This window comes from Cygnus atratus, chromosome 10 (assembly GCF_013377495.2).
Source record: "Cygnus atratus isolate AKBS03 ecotype Queensland, Australia chromosome 10, CAtr_DNAZoo_HiC_assembly, whole genome shotgun sequence".
In the NCBI taxonomy this organism is placed as follows: domain Eukaryota; kingdom Metazoa; phylum Chordata; class Aves; order Anseriformes; family Anatidae; genus Cygnus; species Cygnus atratus.
Window position 1 is genome coordinate 15,301,811 of NC_066371.1, and position 13,978 is coordinate 15,315,788.

Sequence of the window (13,978 nt, forward strand, 5' to 3'; positions counted from 1 at the left end):
CTTTTCGTGGCTGACTTCAGCTTGCAAGCAGCCTTTATCGGTTTTTCGTTCTGTCTGAATGAGTTTCAGCTCCTCATTCACAAACCAGCCCCTGCTCCTTGAATTGGAGGGTGAGGGAAGGGGAGGGAAGGAGGAGGATCGCACTGCACTTGTCATCTCTTTCACATTCCGCTCGGTGCCTTCTGCATCAATGGAGACCTTGGGAACCCACGGGCTTTGTTCTCCTCTGTGTGTGCGGGGGTTCCTGCTGAAAGAGCAGGTAGCAGCAATAACCCTGGGCAAACAATAACCCAAATCCATCTGCTGGGGCAAGAGAAAGATTCAACATGCTGCTTTAGGAGAAAGGGGGAGCAGGGGAGAGCCAGATTTCCTGAACACCCCTGAATAAGGCAGAGCAGAGGGAGATTTTTATAATGGGGATAATTGCCTTCTTCTGCTACCACTGCGATGCAAATGGAGGAATTTGAAAAGGGTTATTGCATAGTCTGCCTATGGATAAGCTCCAGAAGATGCTGTTCGATGGAAGTGGAAGGACCCCCACGCATCTGCAGCCCTTCCCCCTCCAAGGCACTGCCGCAAACGCAGTTCTGCCTTCTGCAGCTCTGAGGGCTCTCCTCCTTCACAAGGGTACGGCAGGTACAGACCACAACAGCCCAGAATTTTATCATCAGTTAGCTTGCCATTTTTTAAAGGGTGCTCAACAGGAAGCATCTTAAAAATGGTCACATTTGTACGGAACACCCACCTACCTCCATTTAAAAAAATAAGTCAGCTCCCACTTGGTGGAACCCACTAAACCATGCAAAAATCACTCTCACAATTCACCTGGTTTTAGCAGGTTTTAACCTTGTCTCATTGGAATCGAGCCCCTTGCCTGAACGCAGGCTTGAGCAAACCAGGAGAACGCTTTGTACCAAAGCCTCTCCCCAGAGGCTCGAAGACAGCAGACCCAGGGCAGCACGCCGCGGGGCCGCGTACTGTCTGCTCCACCAAGTCCTGCTCCCAGCACCCTGGGCCTGGACTGCCCACGGCACAGCAGGACCTTATTCTAGGTAAGGACTCGAGCACAGAACCAAACTATTTGGGCAACCTCTTCGTCTACGTGTAAAATGCAATGTGAGGCACAACGAGCTGGAATTGCTACCTGTGACCTCCACATCCAGAAGAGAAAGGAAGAGCTAGTAATCAGTTAGGGGAAAAACACAAGTTTTCCTCATACCATCCCAGGAGGGGAACGTTTTCCTGTATTCAATGGGGCACTAAAACCAAAGCACACCCTTGGGACATCCCTCCTTTCCTGGGAGGTGTTTCACTCATCAGCAAGATGGTCCCTGCTGCTCATCCCCTGGGCAACCTGGCCTGCATACCCAGCCACCACGCAGCTGTGTCCCAGGAAAGGCAGGGAACCAGGCAGGGAGCAAAGAAGGATTTTGAAGCCAGCACGCTCCTGAGGTCTGTCTTTCCTAAAGCAGGATTTTCTTCCTTTCTCTATTATCCACATTACATTCAGAGGATGCACGAAAGCTCCAGAGCTGCCCCAGGTGGCCTGTTTTGCCACAGGTATTTACTGAAACTGGTGCTTCTGGATTGCTTAGCAAACACAGCAAGCCATTCACCACTTACTGCTTCACAAAACTGCCTAACAAGCTTTCAAAAACAAATGCTGCTGCCATCACCATCATCGTGAACCTACATTCAGCTTTACAGAACAGCAGCACTGTGAGTGTTCATGCCCTCTTACCACAAGGGATCTGAACAGTTCCTGCTATGCCAACAGGGAGGAAAGAACAGGAAAGCAAAGGTGCTTGGCTGAGGCTGCTGCCTGTGAAACAAGCAGCAGAGCTTGGTAAAGGTCCTCTGCTCCCAACCTTCAAGCTGGTACCCTCCCCACCAGATCATACCAAGGTATCCAGATCTTGAGGCCTGCCTATTACTTCAGTGAAAAACAAGCAAGGACACTCATGCAAGCTTTCTGTCTCCTGTAGATCTCAGGATAGCACTTTGAGCCATAACGCAAGACAGAAGAATAATTTTAAAACTACCTCCAACCTACAGTGCACCAGCCGCAGTCTCATCTCAGAAGAATAGCTGGCTGGCCTGAACATTGGAGTGGAGTACTGTCCTGAGGGTGCAAAGTCAGAGATGAGGCTGCTGCGCATCATTAAACAAATAGAGAGACAGCCCCAGAGGCTCAGACACAGCCTGACACTTGCTGGCTCTGTGAAAGCTTGTTCCAGGAGCAGGAGGGGCTCCAGAGCACTCTGTGGAAGGAAAAGATGCAGTCATGGGCTGCAGCCTCAGAGACTTGAGCTGATGATGGAGAACAGAAGCAGGAAGGGAACAAGCACGCTTGAATGCTTTGCAGGTTCAGAGCAAAGCCAAACTGCTCCAAATGGGCTTGCAGGGCCTTAGGTAAAAGCTCTTTGCTGCAAGCTCTCCCCCCCCCCCAAGACCTGAGATAAAATCTGATGGGAAATGGCTGCAGCCATTCCTGACAGAGCGCATCCCGAGCTGCCACAACACACTGCTGCCCCCCTTCCTTCCACCATATGCTTGTTTGACAGCAAGAACTCAGAGCACAAACACATGCAGGATGGCATCCCCCTGCAACCCCTCGTCCCCAGTTCTCAGCATCACAGGAACTGCAGCCCAGGGGCACTGAGCTCTGTCCTTCCCTCAGCCTCTTGTCTGCTTCTGACTCCTGCTGCCCACCTCGGGTGGAAGATGAGGTGCCTTCATGGCCTGACCAGCTAAACTTTTCAATGCTGCTTGGGATGCAGCTGATGAATCTATTCCTCCTGCAACAACACCTTCCTTGCTCTCATTTCACTGGGTTGCTGCTGCTTTGTGTTTGCCTAATGAAGTTAATGAAATTAACTTACACAGACAGATGTAGTCTCACACAAGAGGGCACAAGTCATTCGATCAAGCCTGCTAAGAGGACCAAGCTTGTTCTTTCCAAGTGTCTTCCATCTCTCTGGATCTCCTAGGTCCTGCAGCTGCTTTGTAGGTCTCTGCCTCTGTGCTACCCAAAGGTGCAACCCAAACAAGAAGAGAGGAGGCAGCTTCTTCCTCCTGTGTAGTCATGTCTATCAACATTCCCAAGAAGGCAGTCGACTTTGTTGTGAGGATTAGGCTAGAAGACCTCCAGAAGCCACTTCCAATCTGGAAGTTTCTGTTTCTATGACATTCTAGAATTAAAACCAAATTGGCAGGAAAACAAATACCAGTCCCCACACAGTTTTTATTTCACTTCTGATTACGAGTCATTAGTTAGAATCTTTCTGAAGTTTTCCCGGACTTTGTTTTGGCCTTTAGTTCAATCCTAGAAGAGTCAAAGGCAGCTTCTCGTGTTCTTGCAGCTAAACCAGGATGAATGACTTGATCTATCCTAAATCCTGTTCAGTTTCCAAAGCAATGGAAGCCACATCCTCCACTGAAACATCTCATGGCCAGACCTTGGTTCTGAGGTATTTGGGAGCCTGTTATCACCAGGACTTTAGGAGAATGTATCAGGACCTGCAAATATACATGCAGAAACCTGAAGGTCCAACTAGACTGAACTGAGGAAAGTTTTCTTCCAATCTTTTTTATTCACTATGAGCGAGTGCATGACCTCCAGCCCCAGAGAAGTCTCATGACTACATGCTGAGAAATCACTGCTTGAATAGATGCTGCAATCTTTAGAAACAAAGGAACAGTACTGTGCTCTAGAAGTCTCCAGATGGGGATGATGCAGCCCATAACTTGCCAGAGACTTTTTTTTTTAAAAAAAAAAGTTTTAAGTGGGAAGCATCCTATTCACCTCAGGGAAAATGATCTCATCCACCTACCTGCTCCTTGGCAGCTTTCAAGATGGTAAGGGACCAAGTGATGTCACTGGGATAGCAGTGAACTTCTCACAGAGCTGTTCTGGCTGAATTCATGCTAAACTGGTATTAATATCAGTTCCTTTATCTCCATTTCTGAAAAAGACTCCAAGCATTAACAGCTTCAGTAATGACTCATGGGTTTAAATTCCTAAACCTTTTGAGAACAGGAAATTAAAGCCAAGATGAACAATACCCACAGATTAAATATATTTAGCTGCTGTGTTTCTTGTTGAGAAACTCAGAACTGTTTAGTGGTGCTTTTCATGTGGCTGCTCCATGTGGCAATAATGGCAGCTTGCACTTGAAGTCAAACCAGCAAACTAAGAGGGGGATGCAGGAAGACATTTTATTGTTTTCCTTGTGCTTTCTGCTCTCCAGCAGAGCTCCTCCAGGCAGGAGTTTCTCACTAGCTCCCTCAGCAACAGATAAAAACAACTAAAGGAACAGCCTTGAATTACGTGCTAGGGCACAAGCCATGAGGGAGGGAAACCACACTTCTCTGGGCAAGGTCTTCCAGAAGGAAGTCTCTGGAAATGTTTGCAGAAATAGGTCACGCTCGCTCTGGGCAGGCAGCAGCAGACAAAAGCTGGGCTCCAACACACACCATCACGGCGCTTCCTCCCTGTGAGATAACCAGGGAAAGCATGCAGCTCCCAGCAGCTCCCTCCTCTTTTTGTGCTGAGGCATCCTTTTCAGCATTTCATCCACAACTTTGTTGAGTCAGGAATCAAAACCATCCCTTGGAGCCCCAGTTCAGTGCCCTGGCTGCTAGGTCCTCGCTCCTCTGCTCCCAGGGCTGCCTGTTGACAGCTGGTGCATAGAGCCAAGGATCTCAGCTCTCTGTTTTTTCCTACTTCATTAGCTAAACAAACAATCACACCATATAAAATACCACCCGGCTAGTCCGCCTGGGAGACGCAAACCCATGCAAAAGGATCTCTGAGACAATTTTAGAAACAGGCTGTGCCTCTGCCAAACGCAAGCGCTTGGATCAGGGTGGCTGCTGATCGTGCAGCTCCAGCTCTTGGAGAGCCACCAGCTCACGAGGATGGAGCACAGTCATCAAGATATGAAGACCTGGGTGATAATACTAATAAGGCTTTCAATTAAAAGGCTGTGTATGAACAAAATACGTTGAGTAATTCGAGGTATTATTTTGGGCTTAAACAGAACACATTATATGGACGTTTACGCAAACACAGTAAAGCTGGCTGTCTGGATGGGAGACTCACATTTCCCCATAACTCTCTGCACCAGATGTTTAAACCTAAGCTGCCACGGGAGACCAAGACTGACTGCAGTAAAAAGCAGGAAGAAAGGCATCTGCATAAATAAATCCTTCCCCCATGCCTCCGTTAGTTATTCAGCACTCAGCCAGGAACGGGTTATGGCTCCAGGACCCACCAGAAGTCCAGGCAGATGAACACAGGGGAAGGAGCCCACAGGTACCTGGAAGAGGAGATGGGACTGCACAATTCATAGCCCCTTGGACTTTCATCTTTTTGTCCAATTTGCACCAAAACCTCCTCAGAGGCACCAAGAAAAAGAACCATCTGACAAAAACCGCTGGCACAGGGTGACAAAATTGTTCAGATGGGAAAAGTTTGTCATCCAACACAGCCTGCAAGGTGCCCCCAGCTGCAGAAGAGACTGCTCTGCACAGCAAGAGACCCTTGCAAAGCCCAGATACACAGGGCCATCCAGCTTTCACCACCAGGGTGGCTTCAGCCAACATTTGTCCCAGCCTGCGGTTAATGAGAGCCAGCTCTATCACCCACAGAAAACCCTGGGAAACTTAGCAGCTTCTGGTGAGTTTGGGTCAGATCTCTGAGGTTAAAGGCCAACATTTATGCAGGCTGAGCATGTACTTGTCGTAATGAATGCAGGTGCCAGAGCAGACAGCACAGAAACACTCCATGACAGATGCCACCACTGGCACCTCCCCGGCACGGCACAATCTGAGGCACCGTGGTCACACCAGGCCCATGCGCCATGCAGCATTTGCTCCTCAGGGAGCTCTGATGCCAGACTCGGAGCAGCACATGGTTCAGACTGCCCCTGTGACTTAAAAATAGGACAAGCAACTTGCTGGAGAGAATCAGCGTTTCCGTAAGCAGAATAAGTAATTTACACGCTGAAGTAGCTAGCTTTAGTGCTTTCCTGTGGCCTAGTCCTAATTTCAGAAGTCTTAGGGAGAAACATACCAGGAGCTGGAAAATTAGATTTTCTATTCACATTTCCTTTGAGCTCAAAGCTCCTCCTAATCAGAATCAGTGAACAGTTTGATTTGTCCCTGCTTGGATTAGAGTCTGAGAAAGCTATTCAAGTTTTGCTCACATAACTCTAGGTCTTTTCTCTCTACAGCCCCCTTAGCACCCCAGGGGCATTTGCTGCTTCTGCAGTCCAGCTACCGAGGACTCCTGCTGCAGTCCAAAGTGGAAGCAGGGAGAGTGGCTTCAGTTAAGCCACAAATTTAGAAGCAAAATGGGCACTTTGAAAAAGAAGACTCAGGAAGTCAGATTATTCTGGCTGATATTTCAGTACTTTTTGACTAAACCTGTTCCCAAATTCAGACTTGAACAGTTTTGTCCCAAACAAAGACAGTATTGAGGTAAAAACACAAGACAACAAAAATTTGCCCCACTTAACACTTAGTTTCAGCTCCTTGGCCAGCCACCAAGACTGGTATTTTAAATTTTAGAATGAATTCATTCTCCATGAGAAACCAGCATGACGCAGATAGCCCAATACAAAGCTAGTGTACTTTTCTTCTAGTGACATGCAAGGCCAACCGCGAGGGTTGAAGAACTGCAGACCTACGAGTCTCTGTTTTTTCAGAAAGATTCACTTGGGAGAAGAGAGGCAGGTCAAACTGACCTTCATCCTCAGCTACCATCTCCGTACTATACTTTTGTCTCAATACTTCCAGGTCAGCCAGTTACTTAAAAATTCAACTCTTTAAGCATCAAATTTGCACCAGAGATTAAAATATCATCCCCCTTTTGCCTCAAAATACAGAGGGTAAGAACAGAGCACTAGAGCTACTTAAGGCAACCTTATACGCTTCATTTCCTTTCCAGACCAACCACACTGGACTCTAATGCATTCACACAGGAGATCTTTTCCAACACCAAACCCAGAAATGTCTATTTTTGTAAAACAATTCAAATTATGCAATGAATTCTCCAGTTCAGGTCCCCTAGACACGCAGAGAGGTTTGACTTGGCACGTGCGTACATATTCTCAACTTCAGTCCACAAGCACCGCAGGTTTTTTAGTTTCAACATCCCTCTGACCATGCAACATGTGGCAGCCCAGCAAATGAACACCTACATGTGAGCCAAGAAACAGTTGCTGGAAATTTTTTTAGTGTTTCCTTGACCTGCAAGCTAGTCCCCACCTTTTCTACACCTTCAGGAGATTCCTGTAGGAAGCTGGCTACCAACATACATACACCTGCAGCAAGGCTGGAGATGTTTAAACATCCCTTTTACCTGATTATTTAGATGCAGCAGCCAAGCAAGCACCATTAAAACCAGTGGGATGCACAGCTAGGAGCAGGCTGGAGCCTGGAAGCAGACCTGCCTGTACCCAGGCCATTAAAGGAACAAAACACGCCACACCAAACGCGCAGAGCAGACACAGTCACAGCAGAAACATGCATCACCTAGGCTTGTTCCTCACACCAATCATCACCCTAAGCTCTTCTGAAAGGAAACTCAGCTGCAGTTCAGAGCACCTGCATTCAAGAGCCCTAGTTAACCTTAGATCTCCTTCCCTCTTTATGGGATCTTGGAGACCACCTCACACCTTCAGCGTGAACATTGACAGAGCACTTGAAGTAGATAAGAGACAAAACCGCTCGGTGCCGGGTTCCTTTGCTTCCCTGTAGCTGTGTTCTCACCCTGAACACATGCTAGAGGAAACACAGAAGCTCAGAGTTTTGCCAGACCAAAGTAGCTTGCACACCACCATCAGAAATTGAATATGATCAAGTCAACAGCTCTCCCCCACCCATGACTCTGTAGCAGAGACCAAAGTTAGGGCAAAGGCAGCATTCCCCCTGCCAATGAACAAGCCAGACCTCTTGCAGCACTGAGACCAACCTTATCGCCTCCTTCATCCCCTTCCAGAACGCCCGTACCACCAGCTGGCTGCAAATATCATTTCTTCCTCCTATCCCCAGCCCACTCCAAGAACTCTGGGCACAGCCCAGCTCTGCTCAGGAACAGAGCCACGAGCAGAGGGGAAGAGAAGCTCTTAGTGGAGCACAGCTGTTGCTCCCAAGCCAGCTGGTGCACATGCTCTGGGTTTTGGGATACCTTCTCATCTCCAGCTGGGTAGGACAACAGTGAGTCATCCAAAACACCTGTTTTGTGGAAGGATGATCTTTACATTTTCAGCTGGAAAATGAAGCTGAAACCACCTGTTAGGGACTCCTGCTTGCATTTTTGTTCAGTTTCATTTGTTTACTTTTTTTTTTTTAATCCAAACTCTCATAATTCTCCATGAAATGTGGCTCAACCCCCCTTAAAAGATAGCTTCAGCATCCGAAGGGCAGAGCGATGCCAGGACAGGGCTCTTGCACGTCACTTCCTATCAATGAGCACCACCAGAAAACTGAATATTTTACAGAGAAATTCCCCACCAACCCTGGACAGAACAAAGGCTTGTCTGCAGGTGGTATGTGCAGGTTTGGCTGCAGAAACCTGCAGCCTCCTTTGTAACATGACCTTTATGGAAAGTCAGGGGTTAGGCTGGCTAAATCAACAGGAAAAAAAACACCCATTTTGTTCCTGATAAAATACTTGACAGGGAGGTTTGACATTCCCAAATACAGTGCTTTAGGCCAAGGGAAGATTGAGTCCAGGCCTGATTTCCACTCAACTTTTACCCGTCGCAAACACGTAGCAATCCTTCCATGGTGACAATGCACATGCTGAGCAAGGACAAGGGCACCTGCAATGGCCTCAGGTTACTGCAGGAGGAGACCAAAGCGGTCTGTGTGCATTTCCATCCACCCCACCGGATACGTGCGCGTACAGGGCACATGCCTCTGGGGACACTGCCCCTTCTTGTGCAATGTTCAAAGTATCAGGGCTCATTCTCTTGCTCAAATTACCTGAGGGTGGACTGCAGGAGCCGGAGTCTGTACACGAGCAGCAGCCAGCTTGTCGCATGCGCCACGACTCGATTCAGGTGGCGGCCGGACTCATCCCTCCAGCTTCACGCCAACTTTAAGTCTTGGCGTGACTTCACGGGTTCCATCGAGTTCCCAGAGGATTAACTTGACATGAGACTGATGAAATCACCAGATCAAATTTCAGCCTGGTCTATCAACTGTCTTCCTCTGCCCTGCGCCTGCAGAAGCACGATAACATTTTGAGGGAAGAACCATTGGTGCAATTCTACCTTATACAGAAATTATGCAGGAATTGTATATAAAACACTGAGGCCAATAGAAATGCATAAATGTGATATATTAAGCATTACTCGGTAGAGAGGGATTTTTGTATATTGATTTATTCCCATCCAAGGGAACAGCATTTTCTGGCATCAGTGGTGTCCTAAGCACATATTTCAAAGCGAAACACAGACAGGGCAGCCCTTTCCCAGCCGTGCCTGCTGGCAGAAACTTCCAGCCACCAGCTCCCCACACTTCCCTGGCCAGACAGGGACAATGCAATCTGCAAGGCAATTCAGCACAGGATCTTCAACATCCTCACATGTGAGATGGGAAACCAGCACATGGAAGGGCCAGCCAGTTATAACCAGTGGTTTGGGTGTGGAAAAATTCTACCTGAATTCTCCGAACTTCAAAAACGTGCCTACTTTTGAAAAGTGATGATAAGTCAAGCAGGATTTGCGTAGACACCGTGAGAGGTGAGAACAGGCTCTAAATACAATCTTACGTGACTGAATTTTAAGCACTCCAGTCAGATTCTTTTGGCATTACAGTGATAATCTTGGCATCATCACTCCCACAGTTGCCCGCGATTAGCAGTTGCCACATTTGAGTCTCCCTGTGTTCATTAACATCCAGGTCCTGCCTGACACCCCACTGGGGCTGCAGATGAGACCACGGAGCAGACTCAGAGATGTTTGACAGGACAGATTTCAGTCATTCAATTTCCTTCATCTCTGACCATCACGATTTTCTTCCTAGCCCAAATACTCTTTTCTTTCTGCTCTGGTTTTCTCTGACAGCACAGTTAGCGCTATCAGAAATAACAGCAGTAGGTGGGTGAGACAGCAGCGTCCTGCCGGCGTCTTTTCACTCGCTGGTTGCCACAAGAGTGAGTGTACCAGCTTTTCCTAGCGCTGCAGCTCCAGGAATATTTAGCCTCTTCAGCTGGAAACTAAAAGTCTGAACCTAAAAAGAAAAGCCAGATGGGGTGAGAGGCTCCTAGCCTCATTTGATATGTATGGTCAACAAGAGACAAAGCAGAACCTGAATCAATAACATATTCAAAGGACAGGATTAGCTTTAATGGAAGAAGAGTATAATACAGGGAAATTCATAGAAAAGTACTTTCCCATACCAGGGAAGCGTACTTGCCAATGTCACAGACTGCTGCTGGCAGAGCTGGGACTCAAAAACAGACCCTTGGCCACATCTGTCTTAACCACAAGGCAGTTTTTGGCTTTCGAGCGCTAGTGTGAGTAGTTTGTATTTTATCTCAGTTAGAAGTCTTTAGTAAGCTGGGGCAATGGGCACATTGCATTCCACCTTTAAATTGTCTCTGGAGAGCCATATCCTCTTATCCATGGGGAGAGCAGAGGAGGCCAGGGAGGGTATGTCTGCTTGCCACATTAAGATAAAACAAATTGCTGCAGAGCTCTTTTCTGTTACCTTATGGTTGATGACTTCCTTGACTTTAAAAAAAAAATAAATCAAAAAACAACAACAACAACACAGTATTTTACTGAGAAACCCCATGTTTTCACAAATCTTTGCTGGAGGTTTTTAGAAGCTAAAGTGCCAAACCCAACCCCCGTCACTGGTATCCCTGTGTCACCAGCTTGGGTACCTCAGCACAGAGCAAAGCAAGCAGAGACAGCCTTAAAGGAAACACAACAGTGTAAAAGCCTAGAACAACAGATGCTCAAGGAACTTTTTCTCAGCCACTTTCAGTTCATTCGAGGCTGGCTTAGCCCAAGAAGTGCGAGACCTTCCAAGGCAGAAGCTGGGTGGTTTCCATTCCTGTCCATTTTCTAAGGTATCAGTTTATCCCCAAGCAGCCCGAATTTGGGTTAGTTTTGCAGAGGCCTTGACATGCTGTACCCTGGGGAAATCTCCCAGACTTCTGTTTTCATGATTACAGCTGACCTTCAAGACTTCCGTGCCTTCTTCCTCAGACCCCTGGGCTGCGGTCCCATCTTGAAACTACTTCTGATAGCGTCCTGAAAAAGTGACAAGATTTCAGTTCCATTCTCCCACTATTGCTAATAGAGTAACACCTTGAAATCCCGGCATCCAAGCTGTAACAGTCAGTGGAAAAACAAGCAGGATTCCTCTTAGATCAATAGCACAAGCTATAATCAAATTGAATATTCACAATACTGGCTTTGCCTTTCTTCCGACGCTTCTTTCTTCTAAAATGAAATATCTTAATAGCTATTAATAACTTACAGATTAATACCTTTGCCAAATGTCCCGTGTTGTGTCTGCAATCAACTCCCTATGCCTCGTGGCATGAACCCTGAAAAACCACCTTCTGTGCTCACTCCAGCCAAAGGCAGAGAATAGGAGCCTACTTGATAACTGAAGAGGTTCTGACCTGACATATGGAAAAGATCTCGCTACAGCCTTGCTCTTCTATTTGTTATTCATATAACAAAAACAGTTCCTAGACCTAGAGATTATAAGTTCTCTCTGGGTTTGCTCTGCACTATGGCATGTGACTTTCTATTGTTCAGTGTGCCAAAGGAGGACCTCGGAGGAAGTGGCAGAGGGCTGTTTATCCAGTTGACAGACTGGCTGGCTGACTCAGCTAATCCACTCCAGACCAGTGGACCTTCATGCTAAACACAGAATCTCTTTAGTTCTTCACCAGATCATTTGAACTCATTGACAGCTCAATGATTTACATAGTGGTAACAACTGGGAAGAAAATCACAGAACCACTGAGGTCAGAAGGGTGCTCTGTAGATCACCCAGTCCAAACGTTCTGCTCAGAGCAGGGTCACATTGAGAATGTTGCTCAGGATCACATCCAGTAGGGTTCTGTACATCTCCAAGGACAGAGACTCCACAACCTCCCAGAGCAACCAATTCCAGTGTCTCACCACCCTCCCAGTGAGCTTTTTCTTACGTTTAAATGGAATTTCCAGTGTTTCAGTTTGTTCCCATTGATAAGTCCCCCACTACCCTGAGCCTTCCTGTCTCTAGACAAAACAACTCCAGCTCTCTCAGCCCCTCTGCATACGCTAGACGATCCAAGCTCTTAATCATCGTCTTGACCATTCTTTTGACTCATTCCACTATGTGCATGTCTCTCTTTCACTGGGAGCCCAGCAGTATCTCACCAGTGCTGAGAGGAGGGGAAGGATCATCTCCCTCCACCCGCTGGCCTCAACCCTGCTGGCCAAAGGTCTCATATCCAACGTCCAAGCTCATGCACCCATGCTTGAAAAGGGAGAATCCTACATAGTGACAGTGATATGCATCCTATCCAGTCATTCCTTCCTTATTTTATTTGTCTGGCAAATTAAAGCTATAGAATTAAAAACTAGCAGCTGCAACTCACAGAGGCCAATATCCTCTGTGGATGACTCATCCTCTTGTGTGGGTTTTTTTTGGGGGATGTGTTCCTGAGGAAATGAAAACATGCTAGTGTCTTCTTTTCTTTTGCTTTCTTACACAACTCTTCCTGTTCTCCTGCTTAGACACTGGTGTCCGTCCCTGCGGCTCCTCTCTGCATCAGGCTACATATGCTGCCTGATCTTCAGTATTATGCAGGCAAGGCAAAGGAACTCCAAAAGTTAACAGTGCTGTCTTATCACACCCGCTTCCACCTTTGGTGTGTCACAGCCGAGAAGGATGGAAATACCCATGAGATGGGCAGAGACTGAAATGAGGGAGAGGGAGAGAAATGAAAGAGAACATGGTCCTGATGAAAGACCGCCCCTGTGCTGTTACAGTGAAGCGATGACAGCCAAGTGCTGTTTGATTTGCAGTGGAAGAGCACTGGGCACACCCCACGCTGTGTATTATGTGGCCTTGCAAGACCATGACAAACCAAACTGAGCAAGTTGAGCTGTGCTTGCAAAGCCTTGGTTCCAGTCGCTTCTCAACACGCTTCCTCGTGGTGCCCCGCTTTCCAGGTGGCTCAACGTGCACCAAGAGCTGATAAGAGCTGCAAGAAGCCTGACCTCCTCCAAGTTGCCTTGAGGTGAGGGTAAAGAGCACAGCTGGGGCCAGAGCCACTGCAGCAGTATGCCAAAAGAGACAGGCAGTGGGGAGGCAAACCCCACGCAATGACGTGAACTCCTCTGTCCAGCTAAGCTGAAGGATTAAGGAAGCCACAACGTGAGGGGTTGTACCTGCAGTAAGCTGATAAATCAGGATCCAGGAGCCCCAGTCCTGTCCCTTTATCCCCAGACTACTCTGCGATTTCAGAGCTTCGGCCTGTTGGAAGGAGCTGTTTTGCACAGATGTTCTCCCGTGCTCTGGTAAGGCTTCTGATGAACTTTACATCAAGTAAAAGGTGTCTCCGTACTGATGTAGGCTTGGCGCTCTGAGCCTAACATGCTGGATATGAAAGGAGCTGACATGCTGAGGTTTTCTCATATTCTATATTTTAAGTGCTTTTGAGACTTAAAAATGTGCTCTAAAATGCTTCCCTTTCATTTCCTTAAAATTGTTACTGGAGCTGTTGGTATCTCTGACACGTGTCAAATGCATCCTTTTCTCTGTTCTTTCTCCCCCACTACACGGTACATACAGAGATATAAAAAAAGGTTTTCAGCTTGGTACTTCACTACCCTCCTCCACACTTTTTGAGCACTCATCCCTTTTTTTTTTTAAATAATAATAATAAAAAAAAAACTAACAGAGTGCACCTAACTGAACATATAATTGTTTCATGTAAAGTTTCCCCAGA

The 13,978-nt window shown here is 47.2% G+C and overlaps 1 long non-coding RNA gene across 2 annotated transcripts in view; it reads right to left on the reverse strand.

Moving 5' to 3' along the window:
• LOC118248280 (uncharacterized) overlaps positions 1-13,978 on the reverse strand; it is a 280,200-nt gene that overhangs the window by 143,443 nt on the left and 122,779 nt on the right. Inside the window, exons 10-11 of one of the 2 annotated variants that reach the window (XR_007708708.1) lie at positions 11,203-11,276; positions 8,995-9,233 (exon numbers count right to left, since the gene is read on the reverse strand). The exons of the other annotated variant lie outside the window; for it this stretch is intronic. This is a non-coding gene — a long non-coding RNA (uncharacterized LOC118248280). The remainder of the gene's footprint in view (positions 1-8,994; positions 9,234-11,202; positions 11,277-13,978) is intronic. 2 annotated transcript variants of the gene reach the window in all.